The sequence below is a fragment of the Aulonocara sp. 'chitande type north' Nkhata Bay genome, linkage group LG11, assembly GCF_057382095.1.
Source record: "Aulonocara sp. 'chitande type north' Nkhata Bay isolate Kocher_YH1m ecotype deep benthic linkage group LG11, A_spYH_male_GT1.1, whole genome shotgun sequence".
NCBI classification, from domain to species: Eukaryota; Metazoa; Chordata; class Actinopteri; order Cichliformes; family Cichlidae; genus Aulonocara; species Aulonocara sp. 'chitande type north' Nkhata Bay.
In genome coordinates, this window is record NC_141354.1 from 17,026,978 (window position 1) to 17,053,554 (window position 26,577).

A 26,577-nucleotide genomic window follows, 5' to 3' on the forward strand; every position below is an offset into this window, starting at 1 on the left:
ATGGTTTCCCCAGTTTCATTCATCGTGGCCAGAGATGGGCAGTAACGCGTTACTTGTTAATCTGATTACTTTTTTCTAGTAACGAGTAAAGTAAGGGATTACTATTGTAAAACGGTAATCAGATTACCGTTACTTTCCCATAGGAACGCTGCGTTACTGCGTTACTAAAACCGTGATTTTTTTGCGGGAATGTCTCATGACACGTAAGCGAGTGCGACGTTCGTGACAACAGCTGTGTGCAGATTAACAATGGATAATATATCGAGTGCGGGAGAGAGTATGAGCATGCAGCGTTTAAAGCGTGGAAGTACTGACCTTACTTTGAGTTTGATTCCATAAAAAGTGACAAAAACATTAGTGTCCGTTGTGCGTGGGAAGAAAACTTCTTTTTACAGCGAAAAAAAACCCCTAAACAAGCACCGAGTGGGGGGATGTAATCAGTAATTAGTTACTGATTACTTTTTTCAAGTAACTTGACCAACACTGATCGTGGCTAATTTGTATATGGAAGAAGAAGAAAAGAGGGCGTTGTTATCCTACACTGGAACACCACCTACACTACAACAGAGCGAACACCATTCCCACAGACACAGCGGCCAGGGAAACAGAAGAACATCACATCAAGAAGGCCCTGAGTAAATGTGGTTATCCCAGCCGGACTTTTGTCAAAGCTGGGAAGGAGGCAAAAGAAAGCTCCAGGCAATCCAGGAGAGAAGGACAACCGCTGCCTAAGCGAAAACCTGTAGTGATCCCGTATGTGTCAGGAGTATCGGAACAGCTGAGATGCATTTTTTCTAAACACTGTGTGGCTTTTGAAGCACCAAAAATTGGTCCAACCCAAGGATCAGGTCCCCCGACACAAACAGAGTAACATAGTGTACGCTGTTAAGTGCCCAGGAGGATTGCCAGGATTTATACATTGGGGAAAACAAAAAAAATTTGGCAAAGCGGATGGCACAACACAGAAGAGCTACCTCGTCAGGCCAGGACTCTGCAGTTTATTTACACCTACAGGCCAGTGGACACTCTTTTAATGATGAGGATGTACACATCCTGGACAGGGAGGAACACTGGTTAGAGAGCGGAGTCAAGGAGGCCTTTTACGTGAAAAGGGAAAGACCATCTCTGAATCGAGGAGGGGGCCTAAGGGTACATCTTTCACCATCTTCCAGGCTGTGATTGCAGCTGGGGATTGCTTGTGGTGAGCAGCAGATCAAAAGACTTAAGGGTTATTATTATCATTATTATGTAATATTATTATGTAATATTCAAAACTGAACTGTAAATGTTATCTTTTTCAATCATTTTTTCAAGGACGTAATTTTTTTAATCAGTGTTTTCATAAAAGCCTTTATGCATTTAATACTACTAGGGGGAACACACATGAGATTGAAGCTGGACAAGTTTGAAAATAAAAATGAATATCACTTTAGCAGGCTTCTAATTTGAAAAGATTCTCCACTCAGCTTTGCAGTTTCTAATATGATTGAAATGCGGCCAAGATGCTGCTCATTTTATATTTCCACTTGTTTCTCCACTTTTCCCCCGATACAAATGCATTTAAATCCGGCTCACCCGTCTAACTGTGTACTTGCCCTGTACCACTACACTTGCTGTCTTTGGAAAGTCTGCCCCTCTTCTTTTTTTCCACATAATCCAGTCATTAAGTCTGATGTCATTAGCCATTTCCGGGTCCAAACTCCACTACAGGTCCCAAAGTCAAACGAACACTGAGAGTTACAAACTGTCTAAATTCTTTCATCTTTAATAAAATGATCAGTGTGGCTGCTCTACCAGGTGTAACAATTACGTTTAAAATGCAGGCATCACCTGCACAAAGAGTAGTAAACGTCAGAGCAGCAGTTGCCCTGAACAGCTGATCACAACCAATACACAAAGAAAACCTACTGGAGCTCTCAATAGAAATTATTGTGAGTTGTGAATCTTTTTCCCTTCCTCAGCCACTACAACTGATTTTAGAGCTGCCCTGCACGCTGAATCCCACTTTAACACTTCTACCTATTCATTTTCTGTTTAGAGGCAAAGTCACTCTCTACAATTTAGACAACAGAAAATAAAGCTGGGTTTTTTTCTCTGCTTCTGTTCATGTTCCTGTTGATAATTTAAGTAATTCAAGCTTAGTATTAGAATTACAATTTAAACTGAAGTAAAATTTGTTATCTCATTATTCTTTTATTACATGAATATCGTGCCATGGTTTATTTATATCCGTATTATGCAGGGCTCTAGAGTGCGACCAAATTTTTCAGTGGTGCGACTAAAAAAAAATATTTGGTTGCACCTGTGCGACCAACTGTTCGGGTAGCAAAAAAAAAAAAAATCTGCAACCTTTCCTGTGGTCAACAACAGACACATTTTGCCCCTATCGTGGACTAAACCAATCAGAGATAGTAAGGGGCGGGACTTCTCTGATTGGCCGTGGTCCAGTTGAAAGTGCAGGTGGAAGTGGGAGGAGAGTAGCTTGAATAAAGCGATATCAATTCATTAAATCCTGAATCGACTTTTAAATAGAACTGTGTTTTGCCAGAAACGCCAGATTCTCAGATTAAAGCTCACAAAACCATTTCAACAACAACCAAACAGCAAATGAGAGCAGGTACACGGATTCCACACAAAGACGTAAACACAGAGCGGACCGACGTATCAGAATCGGCTTTGTCTTTCTCGGCTTTCTCACCCGACGGCCCGTAGACGGACACGCTGTCAGAGCTTAGCGATCCTGATGCGTCCGGTCCGCGCTGTGTTCACGTCTTTTTGCGCTGATTCTGAGCTGCAGGTTTTGTCTCTCTCCAACCAAAATTCACTGAGCCAGCAGCAAAAGAAGCAGCAAACTGCGCTTCACATTTGATCAATGTCATCATGAATTTTGCTGTTTTGCTTCCACGACTATTAAAATCACACTCCATGCACAGCTAGCTCTCTCTCTCTCTCTGTACTTCAAGAACAGTTTCCCGTCTCCAATCTCTGTTTTCTGTATTACAGGGAGTGCAGAATTATTAGGCAAATGAGTATTTTGTCCACATCATCCTCTTCATGCATGTTGTCTTACTCCAAGCTGTATAGGCTCGAAAGCCTACTACCAATTAAGCATATTAGGTGATGTGCATCTCTGTAATGAGAAGGGGTGTGGTCTAATGACATCAACACCCTATATCAGGTGTTCATAATTATTAGGCAACATCCTTTCCTTTGGCAAAACGGGTCAAAAGAAGGACTTGACAGGCTCAGAAAAGTCAAAAATAGTGAGATATCTTGCAGAGGGATGCAGCAGTCTCAAAATTGCAAAGCTTCTGAAGCGTGATCATCGAACAATCAAGCGTTTCATTCAAAATAGTCAACAGGGTCGCAAGAAGCGTGTGGAAAAACCAAGGCGCCAAATAACTGCCCATGAACTGAGAAAAGTCAAGCGTGCAGCTGCCAAGATGCCACTTGCCACCAGTTTGGCCATATTTCAGAGCTGCAACATCACTGGAGTGCCCAAAAGCACAAGGTGTGCAATACTCAGAGACATGGCCAAGGTAAGAAAGGCTGAAAGACGACCACCACTGAACAAGACACACAAGCTGAAACGTCAAGACTGGGCCAAGAAATATCTCGAGACTGATTTTCCTAAGGTTTTATGGACTGATGAAATGAGAGTGAGTCTTGATGGGCCAGATGGATGGGCCCGTGGCTGGATTGGTAAAGGGCAGAGAGCTCCAGTCCGACTCAGACGCCAGCAAGGTGGAGGTGGAGTACTGGTTTGGGCTGGTATCATCAAAGATGAGCTTGTGGGGCCTTTTCGGGTTGAGGATGGAGTCAAGCTCAACTCCCAGTCCTACTCCCAGTTTCTGGAAGACACCTTCTTCAAGCAGTGGTACAGGAAGAAGTCTGCATCCTTCAAGAAAAACATGATTTTCATGCAGGACAATGCTCCATCACACGCGTCCAAGTACTCCACAGCGTGGCTGGCAAGAAAGGGTATAAAAGAAGAAAAACTAATGACATGGCCACCTTGTTCACCTGATCTGAACCCCATTGAGAACCTTTGGTCCATCATCAAATGTGAGATTTACAAGGAGGGAAAACAGTACACCTCTCTGAACAGTGTCTGGGAGGCTGTGGTTGCTGCTGCACGCAATGTTGATGGTGAACAGATCAAAACACTGACAGAATCCATGGATGGCAGGCTTTTGAGTGTCCTTGCAAAGAAAGGTGGCTATATTGGTCGCTGATTTGTTTTTGTTTTGTTTTTGAATGTCAGAAATGTATATTTGTGAATGTGGAGATGTTATATTGGTGTCACTGGTAAAAATAAATAATTGAAATGGGTATATATTTGTTTTTTAATAAGTTGCCTAATAATTATGCACATTAATAGTCACCTGCACACACAGATATCCCCCTAAAATAGCTAAAACTAAAAACTACTTCCAAAAACATTCAGCTTTGATATTAATGAGTTTTTTGGGTTCATTGAGAACATGGTTGTTGTTCAATAATAAAATTATTCCTCAAAAATACAACTTGCCTAATAATTCTGCACTCCCTGTATTCATTCGCTTATTACCCACCAGTCTACCGTTGTTTACAGCGCTGTCGGCTGCTGTCTTTTTCTTTTCTTTTTTCACTTAAATGACCTCGGACAAGAAAGCCTATTTTTTCTGTTGTTCAATACTGAAGAAATTTAAACTTTATATGCAGAACATTGTAGAATATTTTTAAGGTTATCTGCTATAAAAAGCCAGACCAGGAAAATCTCCTTCATGTTTTTCTGTGTTTTATTCTCAGTTACTTTCACACAAAGGCATCTGCTGTGATGTTCACAATTCTGATGAAGTCAGTACTGATAAATGATCAGAATTATAATATTTCTGACTGTCTGAGGCTAAGTTGAATCGAATCGGGACTTTGAAAACCAGAATCGAATGGATTATAGAAATCAGTGATGATACCCAGCCCTAGTGAGCAGCCTAGGCCCGACAGAAGTGGATGTAGCTGTAATAGGAAAAGAACTATTGCTAACTTTTCTGTTAAGTTAAGGCCTGATCCTTCTGAAATTCATAGCCAGTGCTCTGACACGGTGTCATCAATCTTTGAATGCTGAAAAAGCACAGTGTATCCAGAAAAACACATTATATTATATAAATTATTATAAAATTTGTGTGCGCCTAACTTTTGTGCCGGTACACCTAACTTTTTAAAGTTAGGCGTACCGGTATGCCCATGGCAAAAAGTTAGTCTAGAGCCCTGTTATGTGTTTAACCACTTCATATTTTTCTAATATGAAGGGGTTACATCAAAGTTTACTTCCTTTGTAAAATGAATCGCTAGACATTAGCCATTTTTTTGTGAGTGGTCAGATGCTGGCAGCACCACTCCTGTCACATGAAGATACTCCTAGCTAGATTGATATACCCTGTTTTAACTTCTCAAGTTGATAAACACCTTTGTGTGACTACCACAAATGTTAAGGTGGGTTAAGCCAGATAACACAGGTATTCTGGGTATATCAAACTTGCAGTCCAGGGTGCAGATGCGATATCTACATAGGCTACTTAATGTTTTGTTCTTACTGCACTTCAACTACATATACTCTGTTAAGAGAAATTTGTGTAGGGTAGCATCTAGATACATACATAATTAACTTACAAAGGTAAATAAATCTAACTAATCAATCACAGTGACCAAAAGAAATGGCAGGTACTGAAAGTTAGAATGAGATTGTATGAGCATATACTGGTTTCAAAAACTGTATGTATTAGAACCTGCCCTACAAGCAGTTTTTGTTAGGCTTGTGGTTCTTTTTCAAAGTCTTAAGTCTGTATTTAGTGGTGATTGGAACAGGATCATGGATGCAAATCTTGCTGACCGTTTGGTGACTATTTACAGGTTACATACACTTAGCATAACACTGGAAAGAAAGTCAAACGCAAACAGAGAGCTTAATATTGCTCACAATATCATAGTAGTAGCAATTGCTAGCTATTGCTGCTACTATGATTTCTTCATAGGGGAACAATGAAATTAACATAATATATATGAAAAGCAGCAGAATTAGAATCTGTAATAAATGGGGTTTAAAAAAACACAGATTTAAATACCCAGTAAGTTGGAGATGGGGTATATACAGACATTTACACATATATATGCTATGATCCTTATGAAGAGGATTTTATATGAAGAATTTAATATTCATTGTGTTGCTTTTCATCTTTTTTCCATCTTTTCTTCTCTTTTTGGCAAATTTCCAGGCAATATGTGTCAGCATAGCCGCTGGGACTAATTTAAGTTCAGCACCATTAGGTTCTATTCAGTTGGCAGTTGAACAATACTGAATTATACCGACATCAATATTCCTGACAACAATCTTGAGGAAACATTTACAGCCTGACTTTTCTGCCATATTGCCCTATTTAAATTTTAGAAAAGTAATTAAAGGTAATCTATTAAGCTACAATATTTTAATGAAGTAATAAAGCACTTCTATTTTTTAACAGGGTAGTTTATTTGTCTGTATTTCTAAAGTAATCTTTGCAAATCTGTTAGCTTTGGTACACTTTGGGGTTGGAATGCAGGAAAGTAAGTGGAAGTGCAAAGACATGGGAGAGCTAAAAGGGCAGGCAGGCTGAGGGCTACCAGGGAGTTAGGGAGTGAGAATTGTGCTTGAATTAAGAAACACAGCAGCTGTGTATGCAAGTGTGCTTGTGCATGTACATGAACATCAGAATATGTAAGATCATCAAAAGCAGAGTGCATACTCAAAGGTCCTCTTAATAATGTGTTTCTGTGTTAGTGTCTGTCATAGGATGTATGCATGTTTCTGTGTGCATGTGAAAGCAACCAAAGAATTTTGATTTTCCTATGACTGTGTCTTCCGGTGCTGAATCGGTCGGGGGTTCACACTAGACTCATGCTGGGTCCCTCCAAGCACTCACCCTGCTCCTCAGCATTCATTTGTCTCTTTTCCTTTTTGTTCCTCTCTTTTGCTCTGCCTGTCCAGTTTTTATTCTTCTCCTCTTTTGCAGTGTCCTCCTGTCTGTTTGCCTCTCCTTCTTTTCCTCTTTCACTGTATTTCTCTCTTTCCTCTCTGTCATACTCTTTTTCTTTTTTCCACCACATCCTTTCGTTTCATGTGTGGATGGTAGATGCTCATGAATTTATGGATTTCTGCATGGGGGCTCTCTTCCGAGGGAGACCAAAATGATTTCACAGCCTGCTGTGTGGAATATAGTCTCGTGCAGGGACAGGGTGGGAGCTCAAAGTACCAGACAACTGTTTTGTTCTGGTCCATTCTCTACCACAGAGGGAGTGGCACACCTGAAATAGACCATAAAGTGGCCTTTCTTGTAGTGGTCATATGACCAAAATACCCACACCATTTTTTCTACTTTTATTTTTCTGATGCTTGTTGTACTATTTCTCCTATTAAAAGTCTTGCAGTTGCTTGATTTTATTTTATTTTTTTGTTTGTTTCTTACGTACTTTTTATTTTTAAAAAATGAAATTAGTGATTTATTGTATTATCAGCTTTGGCAGTTCAATAAACAAGAGATGCAATACAAGACAGATAAATGTACTAAATAGTTGCTCCTAGCTAAATATTGTAGCTATTAAAAAATAAAATACAAATCTGGGACTGGATTGTCTAATGTGACAAATATCATCACATGACCCGACTGTTCTTTTTCTTATCATATCAAATACAGTTTACATAGACATTTATATATTAACATGTATAACAAATAATTTCCCCACTCACCCACCTGGCCGGTCATTATCTGTACTTATGTTGTTACACTTATGGTATCAACTTTTTGTTTCATACTGGGTAGTGGTTCTGACACTCATTAGTCCTTGGCCACCTTCCTTCCACTTAGTGTACAGTCTCAAGGTGCTGGACTTGGGGTGAAACCCTCCATGCATGTTAAGGAGTTTTCTTGTCTTGATGTCAGTGGCTTCTATCTCATCCTTTGGTCAGCTTATTAACCCAGCAGGGTTTCTAACGATCAGCAGGACATAGTTGTTGATTGGTCAGATCTCTGTTCTTCGCATTCAGGTCTTGCCTTACTCTCTGAAGATATTTAGGGGTTGCAGCTTTCCTAGCAGCCTCTTCATGGTTCCGATTTGCCAGTGGGATTTCCACATACTTCTAGCTGTCCTCAATGTCTGCAATCTTGCCTTCTGGTAGTGCAGTACCATAAGTTCTGACTAACTATCCTCTTTGCTAGTATCTGAATCTGACAACACTTCTCCGGTCATGACTGATGTCATTGCAATACATCTTAGAAGTGTGGATAAGTTAAACAATGTCGTGTGGCCCCTAGTGTTGTTCACTACATCCCCAAGGAATTCCAGATGAAGGCTCTTAATGTGTAATCCTAGGCATTCCAGGATCCATGTGTAAGACACTGAGTTGTAAGCTTTCTTGTAGTCAATCCAAGCAGTGTGCAATGTGGTCTTATGGTCTCGAGTGATTGGTCTATCTACCAGTAGCCGATGTTTTGCTCCTCTGGTGTTTCTGCTAATTCCTTTCTGTGCCCTTTCTGTGTCATGTATTGAGTCAAGTCCCTGTTCATTTTACCCGCTATGATGCCTGATGGGAGATTCCATGTTGCAATGAGGCAGGTTATTAGATGGTAGTTGGATGAGACTGGTCTTTTTGGGGGGATACTTGGGGATCAGGACTGTCCAGGCTTCAATTAGGCATTCTGGGTGTCTCATCCATTACCAGCTAGTTTATTTGTGGTGCCAGATGTTCATGAAGTGCAATAAGCTTCTTTAGTCAGTAGGCATAGAGATCCAGTTGGGCCTGATGCTGTCCAAATCTTCATGCTTGAGACCCTTTTTTGGATGTCTGCCACTGTGAAGGTTACTGGAGCCTGTTCACGGAGGTTGCTATGGTCTGTTCTTGATCTACTAGCCACTGTTGTTATGTGTTACATCCTTCTCCCATATGCTTTTCCCATATTGCTTTATCTCCAGCTTTGCTGGGGCTGCTGCTGCTGTTGTATTGTTCCCTGGTTTATTCTCCCATCTTCTATCTCTCTGGTATACCCTCTTCAAGGGCAGGCCTCAGATGTGGACAGCTTGTTGTACTTCTTGGGCATTTCTTCTTTTTTTTTTTTATCACACCTGGAACTACTATAGCTGGCTAACTTCCCACCACCAGTGCCAAAGACTTCACGCCCCAAGTACCTCAACAGCTACAGGCCGGTGGCTCTGACATCCCACCTGATGAAGACCCTGGAGCGGTTGGTCCTGGCTCAGCTTCGGCGCCTAATAAGCTCATCACTGGATCCACTTCAGTTTGCCTACCAGCCTGGCATTGGAGCGGATGATGCCGTCATTCACCTCCTACATCGTTCCCTCGCTCACCTGGAGACCACTGGAAGCACTGTGAGAATCATGTTCTTTGATTTCTCCAGTGCCTTCAACACCATTCTTCCCTCGGTTCTAAAGGACAAGCTGGTGAACTCTGGAGTGGACCATCACCTCACTACCTGGATCCTGGACTACCTCACCGACCGATCACAGTATGTGAGGACTCAGGGCTGTGTGTCGGACAGGGTCGTCTGCAGTACGGGGGCCCCACAGGGAACGGTTCTGGCTCCGTTCCTCTTCACCATCTACACTGCAGACTTCTCCCACAATTCAGTTCAGTTCAGTTCAGTTCAGTTCATTTTTATTTCAAACATTTCAAACATGTGCCTTCACAATCATTACAAAATATCATTCCATTATTTGTTTGAAAAGGAGTAGGCTGAAGTATTTACTTATTTGTCCCTACCCCCTCAAGTTTTACCTCTCATTCATTAAATTTTTTTTTGTCTTAAATTAAACAAACAACATATGAAACATATAAACATATGAAGTAAAACAAAACATAACATACATAAATCAAAAACAAGAAATTAGCAAGCCCCACCACAGTATAGTTTCTTTCATATGAAAAATACAGAATGTGTATATTTGCAGATACACAAGTTATGGAAAAACAACAAACCAAAACAAAACAAAAAAACAAAAACACAACCAAAAAAGAACCGCAACACCATTACCAGCAACATTACCATCCTGGGTTAACCCCGTTTTCTTCATTCTTATACTTATTTAAAATTAGGTTTTTATATTTTACTTTAAACTGTTTTATGTTTTGACTGTCTTTTTTGACTGTCTTTTATTTCTTTTATTTCCACCCAGTGCTTCCTGCAGAAGTTCTCTGATGACTCTGCAATAGTCGGCCTCATCACTGATGGGGACGACAAGGAGTACAGAGGTCTGACCCAAGACTTTGTGGACTGGTGCCAGCTGAACTACCTCCAGATCAACGCCAGTAAAACCAAAGAACTGGTGGTAGACTTCCGCAGGCACAAGCATTCTCCACTGCAACCACTGAACATCCAAGGTATGGACATTGAGGCTGTGGACAGCTACAGGTACCTTGGTGTTCATCTGAACAATAGACTGGACTGGACTCATAACTCAGACGCCCTCTACAGGAAAGGGCAGAGCAGGCTGTACCTGCTGCGGAGACTCAGGTCGTTTGGAGTGGAGGGCCCACTCCTGAAGACCTTCTATGACTCTGTTGTGGCTTCTGCTATCTTTTATGGCGTGGTCTGCTGGGGCGGCAGCATCTCTGCTGGGGACAGGAAGAGACTGAACAGGGTGATCCGAAGGGCCAGCTCTGTTCTAGGATGCCCTCTGGACCCAGTGGAGGTGGTGAGTGACAGGAGAACGGCGGCTAAGCTGTCATCCCTGATGGACAACATCTCCCACCCCATGCAGCAGACTGTGACAGCACTGAGCAGCTCCTTCAGTGGGAGACTGCGGCACCCACGGTGTGGGACGGAGAGATTTCGCAGGTCTTTCCTCCCCACTGCTGTCAGACTCCACAATAAAGACTTTAACTGATCAAGCACACACATCCATACATATGCAATAATACTAAGTGCAATAATCCTTTCTGTCATCGTTGTATTTTTACTCAGTTGTATATAGTATTTGTATTTGTATTCTATTTTTATCTTATTGTATATTTATTTTATTTTATTCTACTGTATATAGTATTTTATTTTATTCTATTCTGTACAGTTGTGTACTGTATTTATTCTTATTGTATTCTAATTTTTGCCTCATAACTTTTGCACTGTCCACTTCCTGCTGTGACAAAACAAATTTCCCACGTGTGGGACTAATAAAGGTTATCTTATCTTATCTTATCTTATTCTGACCTGATCTTGTTTTGGCCTCTGGTCTCTTCATCCATGAAAATCTTTACTAGAAAATTTCCACGGTCATTAGTACTACATATATAGTTTCCTCTCCAAAATAATATACACGTTGTATAATTTACAATATTTGCTTATTTGATCTTATTGGCTCTTTCAGATTCAAAATTTGAATGTTTAAAATAACATTTGGTTTAAATATTCAATAGTAGACTGTGAAGAGTAGAGTGTGTTTTTTTCTCAAATTCTCTTGCTGCAGAGTTGCATAATAGAGACACAGGGAAAACCTGCCATCAACACTGAACCACAGAATATATCATACAGGAGGGATTCCCATATCCTCTGTATTTTTACTGATGTACCTTTTTTTTTATCTGTTGAGCTGAAGGTTTTCAATGAGATACAAACCTGCATTATAGAAACAACTGCAACATCTGCTTCCCTAATCATGATGTATTATGTGATTGCACTTCAGAATAGTAATTACAGCATGTAAGATCAAGAAACTTAATTTGTTCAATTCTTCAAGCAGAAATCAAGCTTCTCTGGGTGGTCCTCCAAGGATGCAGCAAAACTCTCAAGCATTCTGTATTGCTTTAAAATATCAGTTTTGCTTTCTTTTTTTTACTCGTTTAATATCATCCTTGCTGAGTCAAAACAGATACACACATATACATTTGCAAGTATGTAATTTAACTGAGGACATATAAAAGTGGAAGACATTATCTTAAAATTAGCAGTGGTCACAAAAATCAGTGTTTTGGGGCATTGAGAAAAATTTTTGAATATTGGCCCCGCTGCTCTGGTAATCAATCTGCCTGCACACAATATGAGACTGCTGCTGATTGTGATAACAGCACTGTGTGTGTAGTTGCTGATGATTATGCTTGCCACTGTATGAGCTTATTAGTTGTATTAATACTTTGGTAGTGAAAAAGAAAAAAAATCTGCCGCTGACAGAGGAATTATTGCTTCTGTATAACATTATAGGGGTTCTTCAAAATATCACCAGCTTCCTTGATGTTTTTACAGGGGGAGACACGTGCTTTTGTTTTACATATTGTACTGGTGTAATGCTAAAGACTACCTGGCAAGGTAGCACACAAGCCAGATGGGTGACAGCTGTGGCACAAATTGTGACCTGCTTCAGAAAGACAAGAAGACAGCTTAATCACTTCATGTTCACTTCAGCAAGACAGAAACAGACATTATCTGTGCACCCTTTCAAACAGGTCCAATGACATGTAAAAGACAGACAACAAAAGACAACAAAAGTAGTAAAGTTTTTTTTTCTTTTTTGCTTTAAAATTGTGCTATAAATGTATTAATGGGCTGATACATCACTAAACAACAACGTTTTTAATAATGAGGTCTAATTTAGCTGATGTAGGCCGTCTATGTCTTTGTACATATATTTAAACTACCATATTACTGTTATGAAACAGTTACTAGAAGAAATATGATTATTAATTTATGAATTTGAAACTGTCTCCATGACAGTAACAGAAAACTTTTGACCTTGAAGTTACAAATTTGCTGCTTAAAACAAATAGGATCACTATTAAACTATAAGGGTTCTGTTCAAATAAAATCTGTGTTAGCATGCAACAGTGTGTCAACAACAGGCATCAACTTGATAACATTTTGCATCTCATATTGACTGATTCAATGTGCATGTTGTTTTATGATAACGTATATAGGAGGGGGGGGAAAACCCATTTGCAGTCCATCTGGGTCGGATCCAAGCTTTAACATTTAAGCCACTTTATAGTATAGTTGAGTCCTCAACCTTTAGTGTAGAGGATTACTGACAGTGTAATCTCTTTTTAATATGCACTGTTCAACAATATAACTTTTTGGTTGCAACAATAAAAATCATTTCTACATGCTACATTCGGCAACATTTTGAACAAGCTGCATTAATGGAAGAAAATCAGAGAGACTGGATTAAAGTCAATCGAGTCTGAGTTAAAGTTTTACGATGGACAGTATAATGCCAGAGAAATTCCTCAAGAAAACCTATTGTGATGTCTTTGCGAAGGGCTCCAGTTTCATTTTATAGGATATTTCAGCTTTTCTCTCAATATTTTTCTACATGGCCGGCTTTTCATTTTCAAATAGCCCATCATGTTTTCAGTCCATGAATATTGAAGAAAGTCTACTATCTTTATTCTGACACAGGGGGTTCATGCATTCAAACATTCAAAAGCTACCCACACTAGTCACTTCCTCCACTCTTCTATTATATCAAAGAACGTCAAAAAGTGGCTCAGAAAGGGAATGGATCAGTTACAGCTGAATAAATTCCTCCCAGATATACTTCTCTTATATAACATTTCACTCTTGTTTGATAGACACAAATCCCCGTAAAGGATAAATTATCCGTATATACCCTAAGGAGTCAGGAAAAGTTTTCTCTCTTCAACATAATCCCACATATCTATCTGTCAGACACAGAGGAAAGTTTTATTTGAATATTTGTGGTGGAAAATGAAAAAGCAAAAAGGCCAAAACTCTTAAAATGTAGCTATCCAGAAGAAGTCCTTTTATATGTTCATTCTGTAATTCAAAATATTGCTTTAAACTGATTATTTTGAATTTCTTTGATTATTTTTAAGGCATTACATAAGGACAGAAATACAGTGGTTACAATATAATCTTGGTTTTTCTTACCAACATAATCACACTATTTTTATGGTTTTGCTCACCAAAACCGAAGCACAAATGTCTGTACAACACAGCAAACCATAGTTCTTGTCAGATAAATGGTACCAGATTTATAAAGATAACCTTACTAGCCATGATTGAGGAGAGCTGGTAATCAAAGCAGCCACACCTCTAACATTAGTATCCAGATAGTTGAATTATAAAAAACATTTACCCACCACACAGTCTTTATGAATGTGGAAATTATCCATGGAACTCAAAACTGTATTTGTATCATTCAGTGCAAATACACTTTGTACTAATAGTGCTTTCAATAATATAAACATGCTTTTACTGATATTTTACTGATAGAATAAAGTAGGGCATTTTAATATGGAAGTGTATGAGGACTGATTTGCTTTTGGAGCGAGCCTCGAGTGGCCTTTCGACAAACTGTAGTTTTTGACACTTCCACATTGGCTTCATTTTTTCATGCATCCCCTGACTGCAGAAAAGTTTCACAATGAATAATTTACATCTCCAATTTACTAAATGTATGAAAATTGTAGTGCTGTAATTTAGATGCAGTCCAGTATCTATTTAACAAGGTTATTCACAGTTCTGTCAGTACTAAGCTTACCTCTCAATATGTGAGATAAACCTTCTTCTGTGAAGGATCTAGAAATCTAATATTCAGGACTAGAAAAAATGAACACATATAATAAACAAGCAACTCCACATAAAAACACACACACCAGATGGTTTGAGAGAGATTTGAGGATTTGCTCATAGACTTGGTATACCTCATCATGACCTTATTGGTAAATAGTCCTTTCCAGGAACCTGAGTAAACTCAATAAAACTAGCCTCAAAACCCACTGCACTCCCCAATGAGTGCTGAGACAGAACGAAGGGAGAAAGAGAAAGAGAAAGAGAGAGAGCAAGAAAAAGACACTGAGAAATAAATGGAGAGCAGATGGGGAGAACAAGGTATTGAGATTGAGAGAGATGAGGAGGGAGGGAATAAGACAGGAAAGAGAGAGATCAAAGACAAACAGTGAAGCAGCTGAGACAAGGAGAGCAACACTGAGCGAGAGAAAGGGGAACCCGGTGGTGGAAAAGTAATTCAGCGCTGCAGGGAGATGTTGTGTTCCGTTTCTGCTCTTGGCCTCACCAGCTGTAATGAGCCTCAGATTACAACTAGGCCCCGACCCTGACATGTGCAAAAGGCATTGCTGCTCAGGCTGGCAAAGCTGGAGACTGCACTTGGAGAATCAGCTCATCATTAAAACATATTGCCCTCAGCCAGAATAATTGAAAATAGGAATGTGTGCTGTTGTTCATGATGAGTGTTTCTAAGACAGAAGGGAAAGAGAAAGACAGAGACAGACAAAGAGATTGGAAGTCTATGAAAATTGAGAAATTCACAGGTGAAAACTAGCCACTGGTGCTGTATACTCAGTGAGACTCAAAAAAATTCAAGGAAAGATTAAATCGTGTCAGTATGTTACACAGACGCATGATAACAAAACAAAAAAAACAAAAAAAAAGCAGTAGCTTCCCAAACACCAAAAAATGTAGGGTGTTGTAGTGAACTATAACTAGTCTTTATTAATGTGAAAATGTTTTGCAATTCATTAATAAGCACTTATTATTATATTATTATATAGTAATATTATTATAATTATGTTATAATTTCCCCTAGGGATCAATAAAGTTTTCTGATTCTGATTCTGATAAGGAATCCAATTCAAACCCAAACCCCTATATCCCACAAATATAATAAAAACAGAGCTACAACAGCTTCCTTTCATACTATTAATACCTCACCAGCTTCTTATGTACTGTATGTTTGTAAGAGTAATCCTAAAAATGAAATATATCTGTGACCTTTGAAAATGCATGAAAAACAAAATAAAATGTAGATATATTTTAGTGCTACAAAGCAGTTGCAAAGACTCTGTAATATATATATATGACTCATGTTAGCGGTGTGCAGTGTGTTAACCCTTGCAGAGCTGCAAGGTCTAATATAATCCCAGGCTGGGCTTTCAAAGAACGTGCCCATCAGCTAACAGATGTGCTGATGGACAATTTTTTATCACATCACTAACCTAGTCCTGAAATACTTCACTATTGCATGAGTGAATTCCATGCTGTGGCACTTTCTACTATAGTACAAGTGTTGCTGGTCATAGCATGTTTTAAAGAATCCATTCCTATGACAGCAGCCCCTCGTGGATACACAGAACTGCTTCACAGGCTATATCACTGAGTCTGTCTCCTGGAGACACAATGCTGTCTACAGGTAACAGACCAGCCTACTGAACTTCCTCCCACTCCTCTATAATAGAAGACTGGCTGGAAGCCCCTTACTTTTACATGTAGGCTATATAACCCACAAACACAGTGAACACAGATAAATGGGCCTACAGATGTCTTTACTTTCTGAAGAAGTAACAGAGAGTAAGAGAATATTTTTTCCTGAACACCTTCTAGAGATGTGATTAGGGGAGCATTCGGCCATACTGCATACATCTTTAGAATTCACACTTTTTTGGCCCTTCTCCAGGCTAGATGGTGTGCCAGCAGAATAGGAACTAAGTGATGGTGACTGTTCCAGACATACGGTGACTGCATCTCTTGATTGTTAGAATGCAAAAAGCAATACTGGCAAATGACGTTTAAAAAAAACATTTGTAAACACTGGTAAAACATTCTTGACTGCCTAAAAGAAGAAATAATAAATATAAACCCATTAGTTATGTGCGATAACATTTAGTTATCTCAACTATTGCTTGTGTTTTGGGATGTATACCTGTAATTTAAGAAAATCCCCAAAAGATATTATGACAAATAGTGTTATGTCACCGTGTAACTGTGTTCTGTTTTAATAGATTTTCCCTGAGAAAGTTGCTCTTTAGTGCCGCCTTCTGGCATGACCTGGGGTAACATGCGCAAATCTGTCTCTGTTCTATGATGTCATCAGAAAGTGCATGCTATTGTTTGGGGAAAAGACTTCTCCTGTTCTCCTGTTCTCTGCTGTAGTAACAATTGTCTCCCTTAAGATGGTCTGTAAGGGCATTGTCGGTATGTAATTCTGTTCCATCCTTTATAATGAACAAAATCTACTTGAAGAAATGCGATTGCAGTGTTTGCTTAATAGAAATGTTTGTAAAGAGAGGATTCGCTAATGCTTTTGGCTAAACAAGTCATTTGTACCGTTATTGTGTATTTGTCCTTGTCTTTGATTTCTAAGAGCATTTCATGTTGTTTTCTCAGTTTTACCCTACTTCAACTGGCCTAAGTAAAGGGAGTGAAGTCAAACCCTCTTGTCTGTGTGGTCATTTCGAAGAGGAGTTTAGTCTGAATGTCGACTCTAGCAAGGCGTTAGAGGCAGAGGACATTTCAAATAGAATGATGTGAGAACGTGTCAGCAGCTGCATGTTACCAGCCAGCTGGAATCTATGCTGTCATTTGGCCCTGCTATTTCACTGTGCAGTGAACCACCAATGCACTACCATCACACCACACTTCACCACCAGCAAGGATTTTTCTTTTTATCACATACACAGAAAGGGTTTTTGTTTTCCAAAATGTGAAATGGAGCTAATGCACTAGGGAAATATAACACAATTTCAACAAGCACTGTAGCAAGACATTTGTAGAGCAGACAGAATACCAAAAACATAGCACTGTTTTCTGTGCTTGTAGAAATCACTTCATGCAAGTCAAATGATTTTCCATGTTCATACTTTTGTGCATGGTGGTGAGAGTTTGCTTGATAAATGAAGGATGAGTACATAATGTCCTCTCCTTTACCACCACCTTCTCCTCTACTACATACAGTGCTACCCTTCCTCATTTTATTCCTCCCACATGTTGTGTCATTTGAGTGAACTCACGGTGCACTGACTTGTTTTGATTGTAACCCTTTTGAAAATTCACTTTAAGAATGTAGGATTATGACTTAGTTTTGCATCAGTGTGAATATGGACTAAATATTTTCTAATAAAAAATTGCATCCTATGCAAATTCTCATTTTTCATTAAGTATACTTGATTTTCAATCTTAATACTGACACCAAATACAAATTGTTCATCTTTTTTTTCTGGTCCCTTTAGGGGTTGCCACAGCAAATAATTTCCATTTCACCCTGTTTCTGGCATCCTCTTCTGTCACACCAACCCTGTGCATGTCCTCCTTCACTACTGTACATCAATAAATTTTCTCAGTGGTCTTTCTCATTTCTTCATGTCTGACACCTCCATATTCTGCATTCTTTTTCCACTATCTTCAGTATACTCCATACAGCCTTGCCTCTTGCCTTGTTTGTTCTCAAGCCACTCAACAGGAGTTGTCCCACTGATAAACTCATTTCCTGGTGCCTCCTAATGAAAATATTAGCATCTTCAACTTTTCCATTTCCAGTTCCATCTCCCATCTTTTTTTGTCAGAGCCACCATCTCCAAACCATGTTCAGACCTTCCTCACACAGTACCACAGTTCTTTCTCTTTGCACCCAATCACATGCTTTCTCTAGATCCAAAAAGACACAGTATAATTCCATCTGACCTGCTATTTACTCCTCTATCAACACTGAGGCCATACTGCTGCTTACTGCTCATCACCTTCCTCTTTAGAAGACAACAACTTTTTCCCATGTCTTCATAGTATGACTTATCAACCCTCTGGAGTTACAACAGTGCTGTACATGACCTTCTTTAAATTTGATACCTGTATGTCATCCAATGGTCTCTCTCCTAGGCAATTCCATACCTCCATATGTACAGTATGTCATTCCACATAGCAAAATTGGTATGGCCCAGATCTGGCCCATACATTGTGCTTACACATGGCCCACATACCGCAAAGAATGACGGCCCTTTGGTGGCCCAGATCAGATTTGCCAGAGGTGGCCCACACTGATCGCAACGTTAGTGGTTCGATCCCTGGCTCCTCCAGTCTGCATGTCAAAAGTGTAAACGTGCATGAACGTAGTTAGGAAGCACTCAGTTTAGAGAAAGTGGGTGATTGGGTGAATGTGGCATGTTGTACTTGTGGCACTTTGCATAATCCAGGAGAGTAAAAAAGCATTTTATAAGAATCAGTCCATTCACTGTCTGAACAGAGTTTTGTCATGTTACTTTTTGCACTATTATGTTCTGCCACATGTTGTTATTACATGGCTTGATTAATGTACACATTAGGCTGATATCTGGGGCCAGAGCTGAAACTGTTTTGAGCCAGCCAGACCCAAATGCCTTACACCTAAGGCATTTGGGTCTTTATAACTAAAATAGGAAAATAGGAACATAAACAGTGCCATCACTGCCAGACCTGGCCCACATCTGGTTGACATACACTCTGCCATGACAGAGTCAGTCAGAAGTGCCAGCTTGATGCCAGATCCGGGTCAGACCTGTTTTCTATGGGCCTGGGCCACATACACCAAACTACAATCAAGCCAGATATGGCATGCCATCACATAGACAGTGCCATCTATGCCAGGCCTGGCCCACATCTGGATGACATACGTCTTATCATGCCAGAAGTCATCCAGCAGTGCCGGCTTGATACCGGATCAGGGTCAGACCTGCTTGCTATGTGGGATGTGGACCAAGTGTTGTTCCACTGGTCATCCTTTGTTTAGCTGCCATCACTTCTTTTTTACTAATCCTGTCCTCTTTGCATTCTCTTCTTTCTCTGTATCTTTCTCTATTTCTCTCTTTCTTTATTGATGTCACACCCAAAGTCCAGCTAAAGTATGGGGCAGATGTTCACAGTACTTTTTTGATTTCCCTTCCAAAAGGGAGAACAAAACCTACTTCCCTACAAACCGTTCTATACCATACATTTTCCATTTCAGTTCCTTGATTGCATCATATACAGTGAGTGGTGTCATTCTCCACAAGTCACTATTCTTGCACATAAAAAAACATCAACAAAAACACCCAAAACAGAAAATAGACCATTAGTTGGGCTTCTATATCAGGCTTCCTTTTAATGGCTAAACCTCAGCCACTTTTCAAATTGGTGCCTTTTGGACTAGTTTTTAAAATGTAATTTGTTTTAAGATGTGGAAAAGCAAATCAATTCTATTTAACTACATGCAGTAAATCCACTGTATAGATTATGTAACTATAATAACTTTCTACCTCTGTAGTAATGACCTGCAATTATTAAATTGCACTGTAATCAAATTTCTGAAATCCTTTCTAGTGCATGTCCTATAACATGAAATGAATGTGCAATGCTATGTCAAATATGCCCCAAAAATATGCAATTAAAATATGATGAAACATACCTTCCAGCTTTGGCCAGCTTTGCTGAATATGCTTTGATAACAAACTAGAGGAGGACAGTTTATGCAAAACCTTTAACAATAGCTATCCTGGAGAAAACATATTGTTGATCATGTAACATGTCAAATGTATTTCTATATTATGAAGATGTTGGACAAGATGAACAAGACAGCATTCTGATGCCTCTTGAGGGGTGGTTGAGAAATTTGATCCACAGAAGGCAAGAATAAGCTTGTCTAACCAGGTAGGACAAACAAGCTCTTCATTAGAATGACAGATCATTCTATCTAGTACTTACGCAAGTGTTATTCAAGTGTTAGCACAGAGACATTATTGTTTACAGAGATGTATGATAACAATATTTCCATATAAACTCAAGTCGATTTTTCTTTTTATTATTATTTTTGTCTTATTTCATTAGGTAAACATAAAATAACAGATGCACTGTCCTTTCCTTACTGTCCCTGTAATGTGCAAGTTCTTTGCAGTACTTTTTGCCAAGAACATAAATAAAATTTGTTGTGGTGTGAGTCAGGATATATACTGGTAAATATTTGATCGAACAGCTCTCATAGTTCACTACCGGCCATGCCACGAGTCAGAAAATCAAGGGAATTGTCTTTGTGATTTGATGCAATATCAATCTGGGAAAAAATGCTGTAGCCGGAAGGCAAACACACACAGACTCACACACTTCCCTTCTGCCCTCATGCTTGTTAAGATCCTATCTATCTTGTGAGAGAGGGTGAGAGCCCTTTAGATATACTCATTTCCATTCAAACACACACGTAAGCACACATAGACACAACATAGTCGTGTACTGCACATAATAACAAACACACACACATACGCTAGATTTGGAATTCCAAAAGCACCTGTAGATTATAATGAGACACAGTTCTTTTTGACCTTGGAAGCACCAAAAGTGAAAGCAGTCACCCTCCAGGAAAAAGCTTGCTTGAAAAAATAAATAAATAAAATCTATTGTCTGTTTGGGAATCTGTGTGTCCTAAATAATATGCTAGTCTTCATCCAGGTGTTCCACTGTGTGTGTTTGTCTGAGACCCAGGCCGTATACTACATCGACCGAACACCTGCTGCTGTGGTAACTAGGATGTCAATGTGCACAGGAGAGCTTCATAAATATATATTAGAATCAGAGCTGATATTAAACGAGGGAATAACCCAGGGAATGATCTTGCTAGGCCAGTCTGATCTGGCTTCATCCATTTTCTCAGCTCCCTGTCTGTCGGTTTCTCATCCCCTGGAGCCTACAGTATGTCTTTATTCAAAAGCAATGCTGACCAGGAAATTAGTGCCTTAGCCAAATGTACAAATCTTTTTAGGGAAGGAATTTCATATACAAAAGTGAAAAAAGAAAAACTATTCATAACAAGGCTAAAACAATAATAATTATATGGAGGTAAACGCAGTAGTATTCATGAATTTTTACTTTAATATCACACTTGGAGAGCAGTTTGTGTGTTTGCTTATTAAATGTTTGGCTAAGGGACCCAGCCTGGGACCTGCTTTTTTGTTACACTTCTAGGTTACCAATTAATTTTTTGAATCATTTTTACTGGCACATAAATATTCACCCATTTTAGTTTGGACTTGCCAAAAAAACCGTTTCGTTTTTGAAATCTGGAACTACTGTTGACCAGAATAATATATTAGACAGAAGCAACAAATTTACATAGAGGGACAAATTAGTGTGTGGCTGCAATTGCAGCGGCCCTGTAAAGTTCTGCATGGAATCTACTAACAACTTGGAGTGTGTGTTCTCCAGCTACTCTAACTTCCTCCCTCAGTCTAAAGACGTGTGTTAGTTTAACCCAGACCTTCCCAAAGTGTGGGGCCCGCCCCCTAGGGGGGGGCGCAGAGCCATTGCAGGGGAGGCGCGGCATGAAAAGGGAAAAAAAACAACAACCAGTGCTTGGACACTGCTAGCACAGGGCTCCCACACAAACGCAAAGCAGGAGATGAAGCATCACTGAATATGTTTCCAAACCAACTTCATTCTAAGCCAAAGACTAGAAAATATGGTGAAGCATATCTTCCCTTTGGTTTCACCTGCACAAGTGCCAAGGTAGGTCTCCCCTGCAAAATTGGTTTTCCCTTCGTAGGGAGCACCGCTGGGCTGTTCAAATCATGGACAAACAGTATCCCACATTCTTGATTTTTAATTCACAAACACTTGTTGTAATGGCTATCTACTCCTGACATTTTGGAGATGTTTTTAAACCCATTTTGCACAAAGAGGCATTTTTTTGAAAAATTTATTGATAGCAATGTTGAATATTATTACACAGGAAAAAAACAACTACATGTAAAATAATTACACCGTGACACCTCTGTCTTTCTAAATAGAGGGACAGTAACTGCGTGTTTAAAGGGAGTGCAGAATTATTAGGCAAGTTGTATTTTTGAGGAATAATTTTATTATTGAACAACAACCATGTTCTCAAGGAACCCAAAAAACTCATTAATATCAAAGCTGAATTTTTTTGGAAGTAGTTTTTAGTTTGTTTTTAGTTTTAGCTATTTTAGGGGGATATCTGTGTGTGCAGGTGACTATTACTGTGCATAATTATTAGGCAACTTAACCAAAAACAAATATATACCCATTTCAATTATTTATATTTACCAGTGAAACCAATATAACATCTCCACATTCACAAATATACATTTCTGACATTCAAAAACAAAACAAAAACAAATCAGCGACCAATATAGCCACCTTTCTTTGCAAGGACACTCAAAAGCCTGCCATCCATGGATTCTGTCAGTGTTTTGATCTGTTCACCATCAACATTGCGTGCAGCAGCAACCACAGCCTCCCAGACACTGTTCAGAGAGGTGTACTGTTTTCCCTCCTTGTAAATCTCACATTTGATGATGGACCACAGGTTCTCAATGGGGTTCAGATCAGGTGAACAAGGTGGCCATGTCATTAGTTTTTCTTCTTTTATACCCTTTCTTGCCAGCCACGCTGTGGAGTACTTGGACGCGTGTGATGGAGCATTGTCCTGCATGAAAATCATGTTTTTCTTGAAGGATGCAGACTTCTTCCTGTACCACTGCTTGAAGAAGGTGTCTTCCAGAAACTGGCAGTAGGACTGGGAGTTGAGCTTGACTCCATCCTCAACCCGAAAAGGCCCCACAAGCTCATCTTTGATGATACCAGCCCAAACCAGTACTCCACCTCCACCTTGCTGGCGTTTGAGTCGGACTGGAGCTCTCTGCTCTTTACCAATCCAGCCACGGGCCCATCCATCTGGCCCATCAAGACTCACTCTCATTTCATCAGTCCATAAAACCTTAGAAAAACCAGTCTTGAGATATTTCTTGGCCCAGTCTTGACGTTTCAGCTTGTGTGTCTTGTTCAGTGGTGGTCGTCTTTCAGCCTTTCTTACCTTGGCCATGTCTCTGAGTATTGCACACCTTGTGCTTTTGGGCACTCCAGTGATGTTGCAGCTCTGAAATATGGCCAAACTGGTGGCAAGTGGCATCTTGGCAGCTGCACGCTTGACTTTTCTCAGTTCATGGGCAGTTATTTTGCGCCTTGGTTTTTCCACACGCTTCTTGCGACCCTGTTGACTATTTTGAATGAAACGCTTGATTGTTCGATGATCACGCTTCAGAAGCTTTGCAATTTTGAGACTGCTGCATCCCTCTGCAAGATATCTCACAATTTTTGACTTTTCTGAGCCTGTCAAGTCCTTCTTTTGACCCATTTTGCCAAAGGAAAGGACGTTGCCTAATAATTATGCACACCTGATATAGGGTGTTGATGTCATTAGACCACACCCCTTCTCATTACAGAGATGCACATCACCTAATATGCTTAATTGGTAGAAGGCTTTCGAGCCTATACAGCTTGGAGTAAGACAACATGCATGAAGAGGATGAAGTGGACAAAATATTCATTTGCCTAATAATTCTGCACTCCCTGTATATGTAAGCGTGTAAAACCTGAAGATAGAGACAAAATACTGTTAATCTGAATATCTGCCATTCTGCAATTCATCTCATGTAAACAATAACGTGGCGCACAGCGTGACGTGAAAAAAGGCACATACCTTTAACGTTGCATGACGAACTCTGTATTCCTCGTCCACAAAACAAACAAACAAACAAATGAGTTTTAAAAAAATCTCCGTTTTCGGTGATTCGAAATGCCGTTTACGTGTGGACGAAACAGCTGCGTTTTCAAAAATACCCGTGTAGGTGTGGACTTAACGTAAAAGAGTTAGTAGTTTATTTTCTTACTACCTGCTGATTACTTGCATTTGCTTAATTGTTTAACCAGTGATTATAAGTTGGCCATGGATGTGAAAATCTACAAAATATAGTGATGAGTGAATGAATAGTTAAAGTGCGACACATAGTTAAAAAACTAGACTTAAAACAGAAATCAATGGGGAGTCATGACATTATAAATATACCTCTGCTGCCATTTCTGTGTGCATCCTGGTTCATCCCAAAGACAAAACTCCTAAACACAAACTTAGCAATGTAGCATATGCTGTGCAGTGCAGCAAAGAATGCTCAGACGTCTACACTGGAGAAACCAACAGCATAGAAGAGCCACCTCGACGGCACAAGACTTGGCTGTACATCTGCATCTAAAGGACAACAGTCACTCTTTTGAGGATGCCAGTGTTCACATTTTAGACAGAGAAGACAGATGGTTTGAAAGAGAAGTGAAAGAAGCCATCTATGTCTACTGTGAATGACCATCTTTGAACAGAGGGCATGGCTTACGACACCAACTGTCTGCCATCTATAATCCAGTTTTGAGATCCCTCCCCTGACGCCTTAACACCCACTCACATCTTGGGTCATTTGATTTCAGTAAGTCACATGATAGGGTGGGGCAAGGTCTCACAATGGGTTCACCCGAAACCTTGGCTGACCCGTTTCCATACCTTGGGACGTGTGATTAAGCAGAGGATCAATAGGAGGTCCACAACCCTCTATGGGACACTCCCATAATGGCTTAAAAATCTGGGACTCGCCACCAATTGCTCTAAGAACTGAAGAAGCTTCTCAGATGAGAGGTGAAACGTCTTCAAGAAATGTAATGAAGTCCAGATGCTTTTCTTTCCAAGTTTCCAAGTCTTTCCAAGACCACTATGACCCGGGTGACTTAGAACCTTCAGAGACGTCTTCTTAGATACCTATGCAATAAGGCCACAAAGCTATGTTAGTCATAAAACGTGCATGGTGCACCTTCCTAAATACTAGGGATGGGTATCGTTTAGGTTTTATCCGATACCGGTGCCAAATCGGTACTTTTGAAACGGTGCCGGTGCTCAAACGGTGCTCAAACCGGTGCTTAAAGAATGGAGAACACAAAATTGGTCCAAAAACCTCTCATGTTCAGCTGTTTTTTTGTAAAAAGATAACAATGTTAGCCTTTTCTGCAGCTATGGGGCATATATGGTATCACTCTTGGCTGGAAGCAGTGCTTAAACAATGAAAAAAACACAAACTTTGTCCAAAAACCTCTCATGTTTAGCAGTTTCCCTCTTTTTCTTTGGTCATTTTAGCCTTTTTGGCCAGGGTGAAGGGAGTATCTGCCATCAAACAAGAAGACAGCCGCATGTAGCTATGATGATGTTTGCTAGTTCACCTTACATGCATTAATGTAATAACGTGGTTAGCCTACTCAACGTAAATCACACAAGAACAACATTAAGCTACTCACGCAGAGAAGAACGGCCACTGCTGCCATCAAATACGGCGCATTTCTCGGCTTGTAAAAAAACGCTATGCGTCGCCAGGTGTTTCATGAGATTCGAGGTGTTACCTCCTTTGACAGTATCACAGTATCAGCTTAAAGCACTTGTTGCAGGCTGCTGAGTTTGCATATTTTGCTGTGAAGTACAGCCAGACTTTTAACCGCTTCGCCTTGGACATTTTTAATCTGTAGCTCTGCGCTAACAGAACGTACGTACCTGGCCCCGCCTACTATCCTCGGAAACGTAAAACGATTGGCTAAAAGTGTATCACAGCTCAGGAAAAAAAAGCACCGAAATAAAGCACCGAAATGTGCGCTGCTTTTCGGTCTGGTTACTACCGTTTATGTCAGAACCATCCCTACTAAATACAGACAATACCTTTTGCTAAGAGTATGGCAAAGACCATCATTAAATCTGACTATTAAACTACTTTGTGTCATTTGTTTGATATTGCCATACTAATCGCTAACCAGCTCTGCATTTGTCTTTTATATATTTTCCCATAGTGTACAATGTGCATACAGTACACCAGTCACTTTATGCTAGATAAAGCGACTGTCACGGATATAGGAATTATTTCTCATTTCCACATATGATTGTGTGTATCAGTCATATATACACCAGATATGCACACTAGCTTGCAAGATG

At 39.8% G+C, this 26,577-nt stretch overlaps 1 pseudogene; it reads left to right on the forward strand.

Annotated features, from left to right (window-relative positions):
• Window positions 1–24,999, forward strand: LOC147318733 (uncharacterized; annotated as a pseudogene).
• The last annotated feature ends 1,578 nt before the right edge of the window (window positions 25,000–26,577 follow it).